The sequence below is a fragment of the Dermacentor andersoni genome, chromosome 1 (genome assembly GCF_023375885.2).
Source record: "Dermacentor andersoni chromosome 1, qqDerAnde1_hic_scaffold, whole genome shotgun sequence".
NCBI classification, from domain to species: Eukaryota; Metazoa; Arthropoda; class Arachnida; order Ixodida; family Ixodidae; genus Dermacentor; species Dermacentor andersoni.
The window spans coordinates 322,672,575-322,690,006 of record NC_092814.1 but is presented as its reverse complement, the minus strand read 5'-3'; the positions used below and the strand labels follow the sequence as shown (position 1 = coordinate 322,690,006).

The 17,432-nt window shown below is 46.4% G+C and overlaps 1 long non-coding RNA gene across 1 annotated transcript; it reads right to left on the bottom strand.

Moving 5' to 3' along the window:
* Window positions 1-53: 53 nt before the first annotated feature.
* Window positions 54-8,684, bottom strand: LOC140215347 (uncharacterized). Its single transcript, XR_011892300.1, has 3 exons — window positions 8,563-8,684; window positions 5,338-5,414; window positions 54-172 (listed from the first exon to the last, which is right to left on the bottom strand). It is a non-coding gene; the product is annotated as an uncharacterized lncRNA (long non-coding RNA).
* Window positions 8,685-17,432: the final 8,748 nt, after the last annotated feature.

Genomic DNA, 17,432 nt, shown 5'->3' with positions numbered 1-17,432 from the left:
AGTCTCGGCGTTGTTTAGCAATGAAACTTTTCTTAATGTCGCCTTACCTGGCTCTGTATTGTAAACTTGCTGATGCCTCCACCATTCCAGCGCGGCTTGTGCTGGGCTTTGTGATCGATGCTGCTTGTGGGCCCCAGGTGCAGGTGACTAGGGATACCGCTGGCATAGACACCTGTATGTTATCAAAGTACGTAGAAAGTGGTAATTCCCAGCTCTGCAAGGCCAATTCATAAGAAAGGAATTTTTTATCGTCGAGCCAGAAGCATTTAGTGTTAGAGGAATCATATTGCAGTGCTTGCATATGCGGTGCAATTTTCTTTATGAAACGCGGTAATGAATGCATGCAAGGCTTCGTGGCCATAAGGTAGCTGACCACACAAGATCCTGCAATGTTGGCCTATTCGGAAGATTATTACGCTCCATTACATACCTCGGGCGGAACAACATATTGTTCGAAGGGAAAATGAGCATGTTCGTTTCTTCAGCGTGAACCTTGACCCAATATATTTGCTGCATCATCGAATAATATGCGCATCAGATGCTTCACAATGTTCTTGCTCTTTTTCATCTATTACGATCAGCTGACATAGTCCGTTGTAGTCGAAGACAAAGAAAGAAATGAGAGGATGTATTTCAGACGAGGTACGACAAATTTTTCTTCGAAACTTGTGCAACCTCTGCAGAATTTGTTGACCTGCTATGATTCATACATGCCTCTGTTAACGACGTACTCGCATATCAGAAGCCGGTATCCGAATCACATTTGAGGACTCCTCTAGATGAAGTTCTTAAGGAAATGCAGGCTACAAGCGATGTATTTTTATGAGCTCATTACGAAAAAGAAATTTCCCATGCTTCTGGAATCTGGAGTATATGCAAGTATGAAATGGCTTACAGAATAGAATCCTGGTTGAAGTAATTACGACGTTTACTCTACCATTTTAACACTCATAACCATGCGTGGGTCGCCCGACGCTGCTGGCCTGGGCACGCAGCGTCGCGCCATCTTTTGGAGGCGGCGCAAAAGCCGCGCCGCGTAACTCACGGGCCTCTGCCTTTGAAAACACAAGTAACCATGTTTCGGCGCTGAAAATGAGGTAATTGTGTGGGGTGCTGTATTTCTGTTTTCAACGTCGCTATTCGAACTGACCAAGTAAACTTCAGCATACAAGAAATTGCAGCTTGAGTGATGTTGTAAGCAGGCAAGAGTAAGAAATAGGTGTGAGTGATTGAAAACATTATTCAAGATGTTCGGCGAATTTTGCGGAGTGGAGCTATAACCAGCCAAATCTAGGTGACGGCCCGAGACGTTTGAAACGGATGGTATCCTCGGTGTGCCGGACGCCCCAAAGGTGATCGGCGAGGTCGTGGCTGAGAAGGGCGACTTCCCATAGCGCCCAGTGGCTCGACACTGACATGTGTACCCCTTTCACCTGGGACTCCTGCTCGCTACCGTTGGAATCGGAAGAAATATATTTTTAACTTCTTCGCGCAGTAACTAGTCTATGTATTGCGGTCATGTCTCGATTACGTCTCGATTTCCTGGATAACGGCTCCAGAGTTTTGCTGAACGTCTCCAGAAGGTTGCCAAAAACGGGAGCTGCGTGTATTGTGTGCGTGTGTGCGTGTGTGCGCGTGCGTGCGTGTGGGTGTGTGTGTAGAAAAAGATGGAGAGGAAAGGAGAAGGCGGCAGGGGCCAAGCCTCGTTGCTCGGGTACGCGGTGTCGCAACGCACCAAACGCCTGCTGACGCAGACGCCCCTGCGGGGCTACGTGTATTTCATGCTTCAAGCGGCTGTCATTCCCTAGATCCCTGTGTAGGCCATCGATAGACTATACGACAACATTAAAATCTGGCAGATCCCACGCCGTGTGGGAGTCGATGTTATGCGAAGCAGTGTGCGCATAGCTTACAAAGTTGATGAAGCGACTGTGAGAGCCCCAAGATGTAGGCGGATGTTTGATGACCTACATGGCACGCATGTCATGAATTTCTCTCATGACATGACCAATCAATTACAGGAGAGCTGTTAAGCGCTAGTTCCCCCAGGATCGTGTCCGAATGGAAACAAAATCCCGAAGACCCGCAGCGGAGGTTAAGCAGGCGTTAAGGACTATCCATACGTGGGCCGATCCCAAAGATGCTGCAATGCTGGGTCAACCCGCTCCAGCAGTGCAGTTCGCCATTAAGGGGCCCACATACACAGTCTCTTTGGTCATCCTTCTTCACAGATTGGAAGGGCACCGAGTTTTTATGTTCGTCATACACTCTTATACTATACCAATTTTGGTACATACCAAGACGTAGGCGGCTGTTTCATGACGTACATGACAGGCAAATCATCAATTTCCTGTCATGACCTGTCATTTCTGTTCGTGATACAGTCTTGACATACTATGCCAATTGTAGATACCAAATGAACGAAACGACCATGAGAGCACCAAGATGGAGGCTGTTTCATGACCTACATGACACTAGTGTCATGATATCCGAATTATGCCCTATCATTGATGTTGATACGTTCTAGTCATATATTGCCAATTTTTGTGTCTACCAAGTTAACGAAACGACCATGAGAGCACTATGACGTAGGCGGCTGTGTGATGACTTACGTTAGATGCATGCCGTGATATTCATGTCACGACCGATTATTTATGTTGGTCATACACTCTTTCATACTATGCGTATTTTTAGTTAACGAAACGACCGTGAGACCTTCAAGGAGACAGACAGACAGACAGACAGACAGACAGACAGACAGACACACACACAGACACACACACAGACACACACACAGACACACAGACAGACACACACACAGACAGACACACACACAGACAGACACACACACAGACAGACACACACACAGACAGACACACACACAGACAGACACACAGACAGACAGACACACAGACAGACAGACACACAGACAGACAGACACACAGACAGACAGACACACAGACAGACAGACACACAGACAGACACACAGACAGACACACAGACAGACACACAGACAGACACACAGACAGACACACAGACAGACACACAGACAGACACACAGACAGACAGACACAGACAGACACAGACAGACACAGACAGACACGCGCACAGACAGACACGCGCACAGACAGACACGCGCACAGACAGACACGCGCACAGACAGACACGCGCACAGACAGACACGCGCACAGACAGACACGCGCACAGACAGACACGCGCACAGACAGACACGCGCACAGACAGACACGCGCACAGACAGACACACGCACAGACAGACACACGCACAGACAGACACACGCACAGACAGACACACGCACAGACAGACACACGCACAGACAGACACACGCACAGACAGACACGCGCACAGACAGACACGCGCACAGACAGACACGCGCACAGACAGACAGACAGACAGACAGACAGACAGACAGACAGACAGACAGACAGACAGACACACGCACAGACAGACAGAAAGACAGACAGACAGAGTAGCAAAGTTTGACCAAAAATGCTTTGCATTTAAAAGGTTAGTCAATGCTCATATGTAAGAGTCGTGTTGCAGTCCTCATATTAGCTTGGAAAGCAATGAAGAAGTGATAATTTGCGAGGCAATGACACTTAACTGTGCAACAGAGAGCATAAGTGTACGTTAAAAGTGGGGACAGTATAGTTTGGTATGCAAATGTTCTAGCTAGGGACACATCTTTCTTAACTTCCCAGAAACTGCGTGAAATTAAAAGGGAAGCGCGAGATTTAGTAGCAATAATTACGGCGGAAGCTTCCTCAGGACGAGCAACGATGATAGGACACTTAGCATTAAGCCAATGTAGGGACAGACCGCAAAACTAAATGCACGTTCATTTACAATGTGAAAGGGAGGGAAAGTCTAGTAAGAACGCTAATTGCGTCTTCGCATACCATAAAGCAAATTTAAATGAACGCGGCTTGCCAACCTCCGGTACTAATGATTTCAGTTTTAGCATCTCTGAATTAAATCTATGGTGTTGTTGCTTACGGGAATATTTAAGGCAAATTCATTTTCGAACGTTTGTACTTGTATGAGTAGCACCGTTAAAATCGCCACTAGTATAAGTCAGATCAGTGAAGGAGGTCGCACAGGTACTGGGAGAACAAAAAATGCTTGAAGTAAGCAAACAGTGCTAATCACCTTACAAAAAAGAACGTATTTAGTTTGGGAAGCAGTGGTGTCTTCATGTCGTGGACTTTCTTGATACCAAAGCGCTACAATTTCGAGGTAGTGGTACACTTATAAGAGGCCGCTGAGTACTGTTCTTGTTAATATGGGCATAGGGTTAGAGGTTGTTAAAGTTTCCGAAGTCTATAGTTGGGTTAGTTTGGGTAGATTCATGGCCTCAGAGCTTAAGTAACTTGCCCACAATTTTGTATCCCATTTCGCGACATTTCCATTTAAATTATAATATTGTATATGCCGTTGTTGCTCGGCCTGTTAGAACCTAGAGCTTCAATATAAATATTTTTGGGCATATGCAAATCATATGCCGCATCATATCCAAATCATATGCCGCAATTTTCGCAGTCAGCCGTAGCGGGATACGTCGGTTGCTTGTAGCATGCTACACTTGAGCGATTCTTCCGTGTAGTATCGTTCTGCTCCTCCGGTATAGCCATCTGAAACACCGCCCTAAGTGCACGCCTTACTCTGCATTCGTGTCAAAATATCATTAAACTGCAATTCTGGGAAATTATGGGCCAAAATCTTAGGAGTACTCTGGTCACCTGGAGCTCGTCAACGTGCGCCCAATGTACTGTACACAGGTCTTTTTGTATTTGGACGCGATCGAAATGCAGCCGCTGCAACAACCACTTTACCCATTCACGCTGTGCTTAGTCGCGCAATGGGAAAGCCACTAAGCAACCACGGTTGGTATCTAAGCAATATCTTTGTCAACAAAGTTCAACGGGCTTAAGAGAAATATTATGCTGCCAGCACGACGAACACAGATTCTGCTTGACAAATAAAAATTGAGATCAATGGTGAAGCGTCGATTTTAATTGCTACTGAATTGATGACTGCGTAAAATGTACAGGCTGGGCTTCTGCCTCGATTTCCTGGGAGCGTGCCTTTGCACTTCACTGATGTGAGAATAAATTCATTTAAACATAGGTTGTGTATGAATTTGCACGCATCTGCACAAATTTCTTACTAAGGAGAGTGATAAGGCGGTTCCTGCGGAAGCCGACTTGGCGGCATTAGTGAAGCGCGCCTTCATGCGCAATAAATGCGCCACTGCCACGGTCGACGTGGAGCATCTTTCCAATATGTGTTGTAAAGGCGAATGACCATCGCCTACGTACCTTCGAGGTTGTAAGTCTGGTCGGTTGTCGGCCTGCGCTGCGTGTTCAACTGGTAACGTCAGGCGTCGTCAGAACTGCTGCAAATTAAAAGTATTTGTATGAGATACTTTCATCTGTGACAAAAGGTTGAAATTATATTTTATTAAGAACAAGTTCCGAGAAACCAAAGTTTTGTTCGGTAAACGCACTACTTCCAATGCATCGGTCTCAGCACATACGGCGGGTCAGCCGGATGCCTAGGTGATGGACAGGATCCGCATCATCGACGCACTATACGTAGCCGATTGATACGCTATGACCCCACAATCTAGGTGTGTTCGACTTATACATTTGTAAAAGTTTGGGTGACTTCCTGTCACTACCTCACGCTGTTTGCGACAGAATTTTAAGAATATTCATGTTTTTTTTTTCATTTCTTCTTAAGATTCTTTAGGACTGAGTGACCAACTGTGATATAGAGCAGAAAACTGTTGCGGCGTCGACGATATCCACAGTAGATTTTCTCTGCTCTTAATCTTGCCGCCCCCCCCCCCCCTTTTCCTTCCGCAAGTGCAGGGTAGCCAATGGGGCTCATTGTTGGGTAACCTCCATGCCTATCATTTACCCTATCTCTTTCGTAGGCGTAGAATAAAGGTCAACTTCGGCCTAAAATGCTGCCCTAAAATTTACTGCTCTTTGTTCGCAGGGAAGTGTTGCTCATGCAGATCAATATGGGAGACCGGAACGACGCCTCTATTTCTTGAAAAAAAGAAGGAGGGGCTTCTCAAGAAATGTGGCTTAAATCAATTCTGTGCTGATGTCGACGCTTTGGTCAAGCCAATTTCATCGTGTCTTGCGTAGAATGCAAGGTCACGCGAGTTAAATCCAATCGGCAAGTCATCAACACACATGGATTAAAGCATACGTTGTGGAATAAATGAACGTGCTAGATTCATTTTTCACAACAATGATACAAATAAGTCGCCTACACCCTGGTAACCCAGTATTCTGGATGAATGACCTGGACGGAATATTGCCAGCACTATTATGGTACGTTAGGTTCGATAAATAACTTTCTACTACATTAAGCATGTTGCCTCGAAATGCCATTTCCGAGAGATGTCGCAAACTTCCGTAGGGCCTGGTGGGGCGTCAATCGTTTTTCATATTAAGAAACAATCACCGAAAGAACTGTTTTTAAGCAAAAGCTTTACGGATGTAAGGCATAATCCGCACGAGGTGGTCAGTTGTGGATCGGCTGTCTTTAAAGCATCGTTCATAAACGTCAAGTAGTTTGTTTCGTTCTAGAAAGTAACAGACCACGATTAATCATCTTTTGTAGTAGATTAAACGAGCAGTTTCATGACGCGATAGGCCACTAACTTAGCATAAAAGATGTATCCTAGCCCTGATTAAAGATGGAGACAACCTTTTTCAGTGCTATTGAAATTTATATTGTTGCCCACATGGTGTTCAAAACTGGCGAGAGAAATATGCGTATGAGCGTGAATGTATTTTATTATTGCGTACGTAGTCTGATCAGTTGACGGAGCAGACTTTTCACGAGTTATTTAGGACATTCCACTCTAGGTAGGGCATGAGTGTATATGATGCTATGCTGATGTCTTTCGAGGAGAGTGCTTTATCTCAAGCTGAACAATTTCGGCTCGTTATCAATAAAGAGGCATCCACAAGAGAAAACTACAGCGAGAATCTCCCCAAAGGGGGCTATGTGCATTTTCATCTCGAAATACTATGTGGTTTTCCGGAAGTTCATTCATAAGGCTCTGAAACTGTTTCGCGAATTTGGTGTTTAGGAGGTATGCAAATGGAAGTGATTTTTCTAGCCTGTCAAGCAGCAGTGTTCGAACAGCAACAGTTTCAAAGGTCGTTCGGAGTTGTAATTGATGGCAGGAAGTTTATTTACTATTATAGCCACACAAACCGAAGAAGTGCGATCATCGTCGGGGTCTCTTAAAAATGACATTGCCTAGGAAAGTGTGTTTGTAGATATTACGTGCGTTTGCTGAAGTTGCAGAGCTTTTTAAGATTGATAAATCATGGGGTTTTACGTGCCATAGACACGATTTGATTATGAGGCACGCCGTAGTGGGGAACTCGGGAATTATTTGGTCTACCAGGGGCTCCTTAACGTGCACCTAAATCTGAGCACACGAATGTTTTCTCATTTCACCATCATCAAAATGCAACCGCCGTGGTAGGAAATTAATCCCGCGATCTCGTGCTTAGCAGCCGAACACCATAGCCTCTAAGCAACAACAGCAGTTCGCAGCACGTTTGCACTAAGTTTCTAAATAGGTTGTTTGACATCACCTAAATTGTGTAGAAGTCTCCTCACATTCCTCTGCAATATTAGTGCGCACATATTGCAGAATACATTTGTGCTGCGTGTCTAATATAAAACAGCTCACTTAGTTTACAGAGTCCTTTGGTTCCATATGACGCAGGGTTACTGGGGATTATACGGCTCGAAGGGAAATGGTGGTGCCGTTAGACTAGTAATGGCGTTCAGCGCCCTTCGTGGAAGCGGTGGTTTGGTAACGCCTCGCCTGGAGTGACCGTATCTTTAAATGCCACAAACCTAGAAGTTGATGAGGTTTTCTTGGATGGCGGAGCAGCGCTGGCTGCACCCGCCGAAGGGCCTAGTTGCCCAACACTGGCCACATTCTTCGTGGGCAAGGCTGAGGCGGCACTGTCCCTTTATACACCGCATCAGCATACCCTATGGTATGGAGAAATGAGGCGCGTCTTCTTGCGTCCTTGAAGCGCATTGACGCGTCTTTGAAATGTTTTCACGCGTCTTTGAAACCTCTTCACGCGTCTTTGAAACCTCTTCACGCGTCTTTGAAACCTCTTCAGGCGTCTTTGAAACCTCTTCAGGCGTCTTTGAAACCTCTTCAGGCGTCTTTGAAACCTCTTCAGGCGTCTTTGAAACCTCTTCAGGCGTCTTTGAAACCTCTTCCCGCGTCTTTGAAACCTCTTCCCGCGTCTTTGAAACCTCTTCCCGCGTCTTTGAAACCTCTTCCCGCGTCTTTGAAACCTCTTCCCGCGTCTTTGAAACCTCTTCCCGCGTCTTTGAAGTAGTCGTTTCCTTTTGCTTTTACATTAATTATTTTTTATTTTCTATGTGGCATAAAATCGGGAGTGAGAGACCCGGTCGCCGTCGCAGTTCGCCCAATGGCTGGGTTGCTTTGTGTCAAGAAATGTTTCGAAATGTTCGCTCACCTCACGGTGTCTTTCGTAGTGGACGATAGTTTCTCGATGCCAGCGTGGCTCGTTCTGGGCCAGGCGTGATCAGCACTAGCGGTGGACACCACAGGTGCGTAGTTGGTGCTTCCGCTGTCTGTGGCATCTGCACCGCCCAAAAAACAGCAGAGGTGTTTACTCGTCGCTGCGAAGAGGCCATTCAAAGAGCATGAAAAATAAATGGTGGCATGCAAAACGTTTTAGTTGGGCTTTAGGGATAGGGAAGGCTGGCTGCTGTGTTGGCGTGTGCAGTGCGCTTTTTCTTTCCGGAATTCTAGAATTCGGAGCTCAGTGCACCAAAAACATTTACATTGACGTAAGATACAATCACGTTGAAATTAATGGAATGTTGATTTTGCTAAAAATAAGTACGCTGCAAACAATACAGCAGATTAGAACACGACCATTTGCTAAGCGAAAGACTACAGGTCGTATTCTTTTAGTGCACTACAAAGGTCAAACCTATGTATCCAATTTCAATCAAGAGGTGTGTTCCATGCTTCATTAGGGTCGCAAAAACGTATATTAAATTCAATAAGCGGGATTTGCACACGCCAAACTTGCCTTTACCATAAAGGACGCGTTCTCGTTATTGCAAAGCTGCTTAGTTAGCAACGCGCAAAAGGAAACTTCAGCGCGGAGGCTTCTGTCCAAATACGTTGGAGCAGGGATATTATTTTTCTCGGTCACGCCTGCACCAGATTTGATGCAGGCTATCGAATGCGAGAAGAAATGTTGAAATCTTGTAACTGCCATAAACTAACCTATTGTTGAGATGGTGAGTGTCTTTATAAAAAGTATTGAATGCGCCAAAATTTGTAAAAAAAAAGAATATCAAGCTTGCAACTGCATAATTCTGGAAAGTACATTGACTAATACCCGTAAATTGAAAAAAAATGATATGCAGCGGTCTGAACTTGACCACAATGTTATAGCGAGGACTTTTGAAAAATGCCCGGAAACATTTGTCGTTTCTGTAAATTGTAACTTCATAAATCAAACTCGGCCGCTGTAGATATTCTATATCTTGCGGTTCACAGGACTGCTATTCTTGTTTTAGAATTTTGACACTTTCATTACTATTGTACCCCGATATCCACTAACGTACATGTCAACGGGTTGTATGCAAAAGTGCACCTACAGGTTCTGCATATCACCTATTCATTGTTAGCAGAAGACAGCCTGATCGGGTCCTGGACGAAGTAAAAGGTGACAGAACAAGCGTAAAAACGGCATTGAAGCTTGAATAGCCAGGAAACTAATGTCATGATGACATAAATGCAAGCTTAAACCGACAGTGAACTATTCTTCAAGAGCCTGGCTATCCCATGCATATATTTACGTACGTCTGTAGCTGTAGTTCCTAAGAATGCATTTGCAGTTAGCAGTGCATGTTTATCAACAAATTATAAACAAAAATGGCTGTGATCCACTGCAAGCCTTCGAGACCTTTCACACTGATTAAAATAGGCCACCCAATGCAAATATGTGAGGGTCGTGTTGCGGGAATCTGATGCGATGGGAAAAAACTTGCAGAATTACAAGTTGGCAGGGCAGTATCGTTGGATAAAGTAACAGAAGCAATCTCGCCACACTCCTGTAAGCATAAGGACCGTGTCTTTTCCAGAATACTAATAAGGTATGGATGGTTTTTCGTAACGTAGACAGCTGTTTTAAAGGTCCTCTCACCAGGTTTGGCTGTTGTAAATACAAAAGCACGGCTCGTAAATTAAGTGGTGGCTACCGCGTGTGAAACGCATAAGCGGCTCCGTGGCAGGAAACCGTTGCAATTTTCAACAGTAGGCCCCGTGCCCTTAATCTGGAAGGTTCTGAGCACGAGGTCGCGGGATCGAATCCCGGCCACGGCGGCCGCATTCCAGTGGGGGCGAAATGCGAAAACACCCGTGTACATAGATTTAGGTTCACGTTAAAGAAGCCCAGGTGGTCGAAATTTCCGGAGTGCTCCACTACGGCGTGGGTCATAATCAGAAAGTGGTTTTGGCACGTAAAACCCCATAATTTTTTTTTCAATTTGAAGGAGCCGCGTTCGAGAGAGCCGGTCAAGATCCCGCTGACAAATGTACCTGTGCAATGCGAACTGCTTGCAACAACACCGACTACTGCACGGGAATTTGATTCATCATCCAATGACGGAATGCCCACAAACATATGTACCGTACGACAAAAAAGTATCGGAATAATAGAGCAGGGGCTCGGTACGTTAACATGACGTAGGCCCTTTGCGGAGAAGGCAAGGAAGCAACGCCGCTTGAGGACGCCATTCGAGGGAGGGAGAGAGATTGTCTGGAAGCAGTAACACTAGCTTGCTGATTGCACAGTAGCACGACAGCTCGATGTCATCTACCCTCTCGCATAACGAATGCACTTGAATAATTGCATTACCGAAACACTCCCTTGACGGCGCATTGGCAATTTCCAGCGTATAATTTAAATTTGCAATGGCGCCCGGTAAGAGGCTCTTCAATGACAAAATCCTCTAGCAAGCATTTAGCATGAAGAATAAAGCACGCGGTTGGCTTCCTATGCATTGGTAAGCTCGTTACTCTGTCCCCATTTCAACACGACATCCAAAACATATCGAGAAGTGTTCATTGCCTTTACGAATGAATTCATTGCGTTGAAAATGAATTCGTTCGAAACTTGAGGCACGTGGAATATGCGTAGTTTTGTCTGTTAGCACTCAATTCATCTGCATGAATGTCACGATGACTGCACAAACAGCAACCGACATGGTGACGCTAGTATGGTGTCGGTATGCAATAAATGCACCGCCGTCATGATCGATGGAAATGCTGCCTCCTCTGGGCTTTTTTAAGCATGTCCGCGAGTGGTGTCGATGGTTAAAGGCCATGCCGCACGTACCATTGACGTCAGTGGCATCGGTCTGGCGGTTCAACGCCTTCAACGCGTCATTGATGTACTCGTCAATATACCTGAAATGAGACATACATATTGGCTTTGGCTTAGTGCTTCTAGTTACGGCAGAATATACCTGAATAGTGTTTTTGCCAAACAGAATTTGGAACAAGCGAAGGGCTTCTTTGTTGATTAACGTAAAGCCTGTAATGTATCATTTTATCAAAAGTATAACTTGCTGGCTGGCATAGGTGAATGGCGCACTCTTAAATTTCGTAATTTCTGAAGTCATGACATGAAGCGTGAAATACAAGAAAACAACGAATGGTGCTAGAACCAAGTTAGGAACATGCTAAGTTGCATGATTGCGATAGAATTATGTAGGGCCATCCCATCCAAGGCGCCCATTTTAGGCTACGTGCGTATAGCTCTACGACGTCATGCGAGCCAACTGGAAAGCGCTATTCATACACATTGTGACAGGATGGCAGCACCTTCAGTAGCGTGCGGAAATGGTGGGCGAGAGCTTAAAATTATGCTTTGGGTAACGCAAGGTTATGTTAGGTTAGGTTAGGTTAGGTTAGGTTAGGTGTCGTACAAGGGCCGTTCCAGTCGGCCGAATAAGTCGGCCAGCCACATCCGCAAGCCACGTCCGTGCCAGCGTGCGACCACGCATTTTAAGATTTTCAGTCGGCAACTGTTCTCGCCATTTCAGGATTACGTTCGCACGCTCTGCCGACGCGGCCGTTCGCAGTCGCGCCAAAATGACGTGGCCGTCGCGGCCTCCCGGTAGTGCTTTCCGATTTACCCGAACATGCCGTAAAAATGAACACAGCGTTCACTTCAAAGACATTCGGCGTTCTTCTTCAGGCGCACCTTGTATATTTCCTGAAAAACAAGTAACAGCAAAAACTTCAGTAGTGTTCTCACTTGGTCACGCATCTCTTGCGTGTTTAGCAAATGGTACTATTGTGTGATATTTCGTGAGGCTCCTGGAGTGTGCTCACTCGAACGCCAATGCAAGTCGGACGTACTGTTTTATTTATTTTTATCCTTGTCTTTCCGTTTCAAAAGCCTAATCTCGCTATGACGAACACTTGGACAGATCACGGAATTGCGTTTGACAATGACTGGTGAAATGCCACTGCGCCTGGAATATTACCCGTGATGGCGAGCTAAGCAGCTCAACATTCCAGCCAATGGGCTACTGCTACAAGTGTGCGATGCCGTGATCAAACGCAAGCTACGTTATATATATATATATATATATATATATATATATTGTTACGAATGATGTGTATTTACAGGGTGCAACGAGGTCCAGGAGGAAGCCACAGGCGAAGCCCAGAGTACCCCGAGATCACGTGCGCACACCCAACATCTTTCTTTGCTTTAGTCGCGCAGCGCTGCGACATTTTGCCCGGGGGGGGACGAAGCTCGCTGAGCGAGTTAATGGGACCTGTGATGGTACTGCTTGAGTCTGGCCACGTGAACATCTTACGCCGCCCGTGAACGCAGATTACATGCAGTCACTTTGGCGACGATATAGTTCACATCACTCAAGCGGATGAGTATAATGAATGGTCCGGTGTAAGTGGCGAGAAACTTGCGGTACAATCCCTTTTTGCGAACGGGTGTACACAACCAAACAACCACCAGAAGTAAAGCTGACGGGGATATGCAGCGCATCATAGCGAATCTTGATGTTGCCTTGTAAGGACAACGTCCTACGATGCGCCAGTCGACGTGCTTCCTCAGCACGACACAGAGTTTCGGCGATGGAAGGACCTTCTTGGCACGATAAAGGTAGAATAGTGTCCAGAAAGATCTGGGGAGCGCGTCCGTACAGCAAAACGAACGGCGCATATCCAGTAACTTCGTGCTTGGCACTATTGTACGCGTGCGTCCCAGTTCTTGTGGTGAGCAGCGACATACATTGATAACATGTTGGTAAAGGTTCAATTAGACCGCTCCGTGAGGCCATTTCTTTGCGGGTGGTAAGGAGTGGAATGACGATATGATGAACCTCAAAGCCGTAAAAGTTCTTCAACGACGTCGGCGGTGAATTGCCTTCCACAGTCACTGATGACAACCCGGGGAGCGCCGTGACGGAGTATGACGTGATGAGACAAAAATGAAGAGACATCTGTTGCACTGGCAGATGGAAGTGCTGCCGTTTCCGTGTAGCGAGTAAGGTAATCTATGCATACTCTAATCCAGCGGCAGCCAGATGACGTCTTTGAGAGTGGGCCAAGCAAGTCAATGCCAACTTTTTCAAACAATAACGTCGGTGGCCATTTGGTTACAAATAGCCTGCTGGAGCCGTCGTTTGCTTGTGGAGCTGGCAAACATTTCCGCATGGCGACATACCGTTTCCTTGTTTTCCAGAGCTTGGGCCAGAAAAATGTGTCGGAGTCGGTGTAGTGTGCGTTCAAAGCCAAGGTCCCCGGACGTGATATCGTCATGCATGGAGGGAAGGACAGCAGGGCGGAGGTTTTCGGGGACAAGTACAAGCAATGGAGCACCATCAGCCAAGTAAGTTTTTTTTGTGCAGCCAACCATTACGAAAAGTAAACGGTGTTGTTCCTGCTGCCTAATGTGCAGCTGCCCGTAGGTGTCTCAAGGTGGGGTCACAACGTTGCTCGCTCTCGAAGGTACTCAGGTCTGGAAAGTTGGAAGAGATGGAAACTAGGTAGTCATCGAAGTCATCATCCTCAGCTTTAGTGTGCGACAAAGGGAGACGAGATAAGCAGTCAGCATCCGTGCGACAGCGTCCGCTCTTGTAGTTAACGGTAAAGCTGTACTCTTGAAGGCGCAAAGCCCAGCGGGCCAACCGGCCTGACGGGTCACGCAGCCCAACAAGCCAACAGAGTGAATGATGGTCAGTCACTATATTGAATGCGCGGCCATGTAGATACGGACGGAACTTCTGAATGGCGAAGACGTCTCCTAGACACTCGAGTTCAGTAATGGTGTAGTTTGTCTCCGCTTTTGTAAGTGGCCGACTAGCGTAGGCAATCAAATACTCACGACCACCGCAGAGCTGGACAAGCACAGCGCCAACACTCTCACCGCTGGCGTCAGTATGCAGCTAAGTTGACACATCCGCATCAAAATGCCGTAGAACCGGTCCAGAAGTCAACAAAAATTTCAGCTGATGAAACACTGACTCGCAGTCAGCACTCCACAAGTATGGGGGGGTCTTTGCGAAGGATTGACGTGAGAAGAGAGGGAAGCTGTGCGAAATTCTTCATAAAGCACCGGAAATATGAGCAAAGGACCAAAAAGCTTCGCAGATCTTTCACCGTGTGTGGCTGTTGGAAGTCGCGAACCGCTGCTATCTTTTCAGGGTCTGGTGGTATGCCGTATTTGTCGACCAGAAAGCCTAGTACGAGGGCTTGACGCTCACCAAAATGACATTTCTTCGTATTTAAAATAAGGCCAGATTGCGGGTTACAGTCAAGAACGACCCACAGGCGCTGATTGTTCTCGTGAAATGTCGGGCCGTAGATAATGACATCATCTAAATAGAACATGCAAATTTCTCTTTTGAGTAAGCGGAGCACGCTATTCATAAATCGCTCGAATGTCGCTGGAGTTTTGCATAAGCCAAAGGGCATAATGTTGAACTCAGAGACCGTCAGGTGTCACGAAGGCTGTCTTCTTGTCTGAGGGGTGCATTGGAATTTGCCAATATCCTGAACGTAAATCAACAAAAGAAGTACGACGCGGAGTGGACGCAGTCGACGGCGTCGTCTATTCGTGGTAGGGGGTACAAGTCTTTTTTGTGACGGTGTTTAGGCGGCGATAGTCCGCACAGAATATCGATGAGTTGTCTTTTTTTCTTGACTAGGATCACAGGAGCAGCCCAAGGGCTACATGATTCCGGGATCATTCCTGTCTAACATTTCGTCGAGCTGCTCGGCAGTGACGTTTCTCTCTGAAGTTGAAACGCGATAGGGCTTCTGACGAATTGGCGTCGCTTGCCCTGTAGGCAAGCGGTGTTGCATACGAGACGCCGGTGGTGTATGCAACGCTCGTTGGCTTTGAGCAAATCAAACACTATTGCGTAGCGAGCGAGCGCTCCTTCAAGCAGACACTGCTCACTAGAAGACAGCGACTTGTTAATCATGCGCTTAAAGCCAGCAAAATTATCAGGGTTGGAATCGCGTTGGGATTTCTTTTCGGCAGTTTACATTTCGACCAGTCCGACGCTGACAATGGCTTGTTCGGCAAAACTTGTCATTTTAAGTCCTAGCGGCAATGTTATGGATTGGGTTGAAACGTTCACTGTCCACAAACGAGCACAACCATCAATGGTGGCAACGAGGGCGCGAGGTACTATCACATTTTTCTTGATCGCATTGTTATAATCGGGCTCGGTTAAACCACAACAACAACCTGTACGAGGGCGAGAAGTATTGACAGGTACAAACATTGTCGTCTGAGGGGGCAAACACATCTTTCGACATGGAGAGAACGTCGGCGGCATCACTGGTGTTATCTGTGATTAAAGTTCCCACGTCGCGGCAAAGAGAAATAATCCAAAGTTGCCCCCCACTCACGCAAGAAATCAATTCCTAAAATAATGTCATGCGTTCTACGTGCAAGCACAGCAAATTGACTTCGAAATGTCTGGTCCCCTATCGTAGCTCAAACAGAACAGACCCCAAGTTGGCGTAACAATATATATATGTATACTGTGATCGAAAAACAGGAGGCACTTCTCTTCACCGTGGTCATAAACAGCCGCAGCCACGCTGAACCTAAGTCGTCCTCAACAACGCCCACTTCAATGTGGAAATAAATGTATAACTGTTAAAGTCTGTATTCCAGGTTGTTTCTGCGGCTGACAATATCCAACTAAACTTTCACAAGCGGGAATACTCACGCAGGGTAATCGTCGCAAGTGCCTGAGGCTCCCTCGCCGCCTTCACAGCTTGTACCCGGTGTCGCTTCTTCGATGAAGGCAAACGCGGGAGGCGTGTGTCCAACGCTTCTTTGTTCAGTCATGCCTGGTGAGGACGCTCCGGAGCACTAGCGTCTTTCTGAGACAGAACATTGCTGAGTGATCACGCATGCGCAGTGTGTGCTGAGGATGAAAGAACCAGTAAAACGTCGGGCATTTGGGCAACTCGAATGAAATCGTAAAACCCATCTGGAAAAAAGAGACCATAGAGTGCGCCACTAGGCGTCGACGATAAAGTGCTAATATTCGAACACTAAAAGAAACGCCCCAGTGACCCGTGCTGAACTGACACCGATTCATAAAAGCAAGTTTAAGTAATGCCCTAGCCCAGCCAAGAACTGTAGGTGTTAACGTGTGTTATATGATGTTTCTTTCTATGAGGAGAAGTGCTAAGGCTTCCCCGGGAGATATTGGCAGTCGTGGCGCAAGTAATGGATACATAGAATGAGCCAAAGCCAACAGGACGTTCCTAGAAAGTGTTTTTACCAATATTTTAGGCCAAATTGCACCGGTAAATGTGAAGACAACATTGGCTTTATCCCTGGGCGTGTAACTATTCGAGCGAGAATTGACTTTAGATATCCGAGGCACGTATAAGTGACGTCAGTGCTCTCTGTTAGCACAGGATTGCTCCTGCTCGCTTCAGTATGCTTTGGGTTGTAGCTAGAGCCTTCACGTAATCCGACAGGACGGTTTCTTGCGAAAATGCCTCATCCCAAAAGTCTTTTCCACCCAACCATGTTCGAGGAACATAAGCGTGAGCGCCTTGAGGCCATTTGCAGTCATGCGGCTCAGACACCACAGATCCCCCCATCTTGCCACCCTGGAATGAAAAATATTTACCGAACGTAAGCGATAACTGACAAGCGACGTTCCAATTTAATAAAAGATTTCATATACAACAACCACCGTGTAGTTCCTACTGCACATGTGACCAGCTGGCACCCCGTTACAGTGGTCACCGTTTTCGCTCAAGAAAGTAATATGGGTTATGGCTGCCCGG